The following is a 5,749-nucleotide window of genomic DNA, read 5'->3' on the forward strand; positions in this document are numbered from 1 at the left end:
AAACCTTCAATGAAGAATTGAGCTTAACGGTGAAGAACTTCAACAAATTCTATGACAGTAGAAGCAAAGAAAGAAGCTCCAAGTCAAGGTCCTACAATGACAAAATATCTTCTAATCGAGAGCGAAATTGATACAATTGTGGGAGACCCAGACACTATTCCAATGAGTGTACGGCACCCTACAAAAGAAGAGAAGACTCTCCAAAAAGAAGAAGCAAAAGAGAAGAATCACCACCAAGAGAAAGGAGGAGTAGAGATGATCGTTATGAACGAAGACCCTCACGGAGAAGCAAGGATTCAGAAAGCAAGGACAAGTCATCAAGGAGCTACACAAAACGAAGACATCAAGCTCATGTTGGTGAATGGATATCCGGCTCCGACTCCGACAATCACTCTAAGAGAAGCTATCATTCTGACTCCGAATATACTCGAGATGAAGGTGTTGCCGGTCTAGCCCTTGTGTAAACCAACTCCTATGACATATTTGACTCACCAAATGAAGGAATTGGAAGATGCTTCATGGCCAAAGGTCCAAAGGTAACACATCCCGAGTATGTTGATTTCAATAGTGATGAAGATGACTTGCTTATGGATGATGATTTACTTGTTGACAACTCTAGTGATGAATACTATGATGAAACATCAATTAATCATGCTAATCAAGATAAAACGAATGACAATGATAAGGATAAGATTGAGCTTCTAACTAAAGAACTAAACACTCTTAAGTTAGCCCATGAAACTATCTTCGAGAACTTTTAAGAGCTCATGAGAAGTTACGCTTTGCAAAGCTAAATCTTGAGCAAGAGCATGAGTTCTTAAAGGCAATCAATGATGATCTTCGTAAGAAAAGTTCTTCTTACATTGCCAAGCGTTTACTCTTATCTACTTACATGCCTCAAGTCAAGTCTAGTAACAAGTACAGGAAAGATCCTTCCTCTAGTAGTAACAATAATAATGTCAAATCCAATATTGTTGCTTCTAGTAGTTCTCTTGATTCCACTAATGATTCTCTTAGCCAAGTTACACTTGAGCAAGAAAATAGCTTATTGAAGGGAATTATAGAGAAAGGTGTTTACAAAAGCCTTGCCGGGAGTAAGCAATTCGAGGAAATTGTACGCAAGCAAGGAAGGCACCGGAAGAATCAAGGTGTTGGTTTTGAACGAAAGTTCAATGCCAATGGAGTTGAGTGGGAAGAAGATCAATACCCCAAGACGAAGTTTGTTCCTCAACAAGAGAAGTATGATCCTACTTACTTCAAAGGAACACAAGCACAAGATGATCTTCCACCACAAGACCACAAGAACAAAGGCAAGGACAAGCTTCAAGTAGAGATTGATGCATTTGAAGAAGCACCTAAGGCCTTGGTCAAGTGGATTCCCAAGACTACGTCAAGTTCTACTTCATCAAGTACAACTACAACTCCAAGGATTACCATCAAGATGATGTGGATCCCGAAGAAGAAGAACTAGAGAGTTCTTGAGGGTGACTCCGCCAACATTCCTCACTCATATCATTTTGGCAACGACAAGTGCAATCAACCTTCACATTGTGCACTAGTTCAAGGAGTCACAAACCCTCATGTTGGTAAGGCAAGGGACAAGGTAACCTAATGATTTCATGGACATCATCGTGTGTGTGCATCACTCTATGTCTATTGATATTCTTGTTTGTTCCTTGTGGGACTAACCCATGTAGGTATGTTGAAAGTGCAACTCACTCCAAAGGATTGCTCCAAATGATCTACATCAACATTGAGCATCCACATCTTCAACACCTACATGAAGTCATCATCGAAAAAACCCAAGGTTAGTTCATCCCTCTAAAAGGGGATATCACATCTAGGGGGAGCTTAACTCTAAGAATTGAGTCAAAGCAACTCTAATGGTGTGAACACATCAATGCATTATGTAAAAGTGGTAACCCCGCTTGAGCTTAAACGATGAGTATGACCTATGATCAAATGTTCTCATTTGACTCCTAAATCAATATACTCATATATATATATATATGACCTAGTCATCACCAATTGTTTGATAGATGCTAGAATTGGTTATGCATGCTTTGCCACATATTTCATTTGCCATCTTATTGTGTGACCATGTTGGTGCATATTTTACTCATTCGAGGACATCCACTTGTTGTTTTGATTGATTGGCTTCTTTTTCTTTTTGCCAAGTGGATGGACAAGAATGCCTAAGAACCTTCTCTAGCTATCTATGCTTTTCTCGTCTCAAACTCTATTCATGCTACATCACAAAATTTGATTAAGTCGGATTCGAACCACTCTGTGTGAGGAGCACTCGGAGTCCCCGATTCGTCATAGACTTAAACTTCCAAAACTTCTTTGTGATTCTCGGTCTGACCGATTCCTCTATTTTGGTCCTACCGAGATCACTAAGTCGATCTAGGTTTTCAATCTCGGTGCAACTGATTTGAACTTTTCGGTCACACCGAGTTGTTGTAACTGTATACAGTTATGCATCTCGGTGCCACCGAGTTGTTCCACTCGGTCACACCGGCAGGGTCGGGCTATATATACTCACGGGCAAAAATTTGGAAATTTCTCCGAACCTATTCGCCCTCACAATAGCTCGCTCTGCCACCAGGGTCTCCGGATCGTCTCCTCGTCGCTGGTCTCCGCCGCCTTCAACGGAATTCACCCCCGCCGTTGCCGCCGTAGCGAGTTCATCGCCAAGCTAGGGTATGGACTCGATCACAGTGCTATCCTCGTCAGATTCCTAGCACATTGTGTTCATAATGATTCTTGCCACGATTGAAACACTCCTATCCAGTCAATACAATCCTTAGATTAGATGGGATTTGAAAATTTAGGGTTAGGTTTCCGCCGAAACTATCTCGGACCCACCGAGTTGAAAAACTCAGTCCCACCGATTTGGCTAATGCCATTGCACTAGTAACTCTCGGACTGACCAAGAATTCCTAATCGGTGTGACCGATTTTAGGACTTTGTGAAACCCTAGCAGTCTCGGTGCCACCGAACTATGACTCGGTCCAACCGAGTTCACCAGTTTAGGTTCCAAAACTGCTTCCGTATCACGGAGTTTGAAAATCGTTGATCCGAAATGCTTTATGTGGAAAACTAAAACTGAATTTTTGAATCATTCTTTTGCAAAAATCTCTACATTTTGTGATGCTCATCCATTCTATCTCATCTATAACTATTCACAGGGTCAACAGTTAGTGATTTGCAGCATGTCAGACCAAAGTGATAGTCAGAACAAGTCAGAAGAGCACAATCACATGAGTGAGGGCACTAGTCCCTCTAGCACTTCAGATGAAGGCAGCAGGAGCACCCCAAGCAATCTGCCTAAAGCTGCCACCAGGACAAGGAAGAAGAGAACCTCAGAATCTGAGGATGAGGATTATTTGGCAGAAGAAGATGAGGCTACCTCCAAGAAGGTAGTGGTCAAAAAGGAGTATGCCTCAGCAAAGAACACTAAACCTGGACTCAATAGGAAGGCTCCTGCCAAGAGAACACCTATGCTGAAGGTCAAAGGATCTACTCAAGTGCCTAAAAAGACTGAACCCAAAGAGGCACCTGCAAGGAGAGTCACAACTTCCAAACTCAAGAAAGTTCCCACTAGAGAAACTATGAAGTTTACCATTGAATCAGAAGATGAAGCTACTGCTCAGGATAAGAAGAAGAAGAGGGCCAGAACCACTACTGCCCAGGTTCATGGAAATCCCTCTATGAGGAGAGACTCTGAAGAGGAAGAAGAGGTTGCTACACCGGCACCCAAGGCATAAAAGCTTATGGGTGATGCTATTAAGTCAGGGGCTGCAACATGAAAGCCCAAGGAAGCACCCAAAGCTGACCCCAAGCCCAAGCTTGCACCAGTGTGTGATATGAGGTGGGTCGACTGGACCTACATGAAAGAAAACGAAGAACACTATCCTGGAGTGCAAGACAGTTTTGTTGCTTGTGGAGTTGCAGATTTTGTTGGGCAGAAGCTCACCAACTGGAATGATGAACTCATTATGCAATTCTACTCCACAGAACACTTCTATCCAGATGGGAGGATAGTTTGGATGTCTGAAGGTACAAGGTACCAGTCAACCGTTGAGGAATGGGCTAGTCTGATCAATGCCCCAAAGGAGAGTGAAGATGACTTGGATGTCTATTCCAAGAAGAAGATGGATCACAATTCCATGGCACACATGTACAAGGAGATCCCAAACAAAGCTCTTGAGACTTTCAAGTTTGGGTCAGTCCACTTTCTTCTGTCAGGGCTACCAACAATCAACTGGATCCTAAGGCACACTCTCCCAAGTCAGGTGACCACAACATGGTTAGAGGGCATGCTATCAACATGCTGCATTTGTTTGATGTGCCACAGAAATTCAAGGTCATGAGCCTTATGGTTGAGACCATTAAGAGGACTGCAGTAGACCAGAAGAGAAGTTGTGGATATGCCCCATAGATTCAGGAGTTGATTAACTCAAAGATGGGCACAGGAAAATATCTGTTGGATAAGGAACATTTTGCTATCTATCCAGACTTTGAGGACAATCAGGTTGTCATGAATGAGAATGAACCATCATCAGTGCAAGCTCAAGAGCAGAAGGAGAAGGCAAAGAGAGAGAAGGCTGCCAAGATGCCAACACAAGAGGAGGCATCTGAGTATTTTTTGAAGAACAAGCAGGAGCAGCTTGGATACTTGATAGCATCAACACTGAGGATTTGAGAAGGGGTTGGCCACCCTAACTCAAAATCAGGAGAGCCTGGAAAGAATCATGGAACAAAAGTTCTATGATCTAGATGTCAAAGTAACTGAGATTCAGTCAGTTGTGGAGCAGCTACAGGATGACATGCAGGAGAGGAAGGGCAGGACTACCACTAATGTATTTGCCAGAGTGCCTAGAGCTCAAAGGTCAGCTGCAGTGCCTGAGACAGACACCAGAGCCACATCATCTGCACCAGCTACAGCCCCTACAACTCCAGTGCGACCAGCTCCAGCACCAACTCCTCCAGCTCCATCCACTTCAACTGAAGCCTTCGTCCAAGGAGCCATCTCTACACCACCACCTGAAGATCAAGCCTGAGAGTCGATCTAGCACTATGCATTTTCTATGAAGTTTTTGGTAACTTGTTGCCAAAGGGGGAGAAAAATGTATAGATCATAGGCTTCGAGAGAGAGAGAGAGAGTGTTGCTTTTGTTCTCTCTTGCTTTGGTGGTTAAACTTTGTTTGCTTTTGATTGCTTGAGATACTATGATGTTTTCTATGAGACAATGATGATCATGTGTTTGATCATAAGCTACACTTATGCATGTTTGATGATATTTTCTTACCTATCCTTATGTGATCATTCACTTTGCTTGGTGATGATTGCATGTATTCAATCTTTATCATTTTGAGCGCTCCACCAAGATGTATGTGACATGGAAGAGTAACCAATAAGCCTAATTCCTTGTGAATTTGCAGTCCAAAGCAAACTTAAACTATGCACAAATTTAGGGGGAGCTCTTGCTTATCACATACTTCTCAAAGCGACGATGTTTTTCAATCTTATTATCATTTGTCGAAGCTTTGATCTATATGTTTTCATCAATTACCAAAAAGGGGGAGATTGAAAGTGCAACTATCCCTAGGTGGTTTTGGTAATTCATAACAACATATAGCTCATTGAGCTAATGCTATTCCAAGACTATTATTTCAGGAAAGCTCAATGAATGGCATGGCATGGATGATGAAAGTGGATCCCTCAAAATACTAATGACAAAGGA

Source organism: Triticum dicoccoides, chromosome 4B, assembly GCF_002162155.2.
Source record: "Triticum dicoccoides isolate Atlit2015 ecotype Zavitan chromosome 4B, WEW_v2.0, whole genome shotgun sequence".
Lineage (NCBI taxonomy): Eukaryota > Viridiplantae > Streptophyta > Magnoliopsida > Poales > Poaceae > Triticum > Triticum dicoccoides.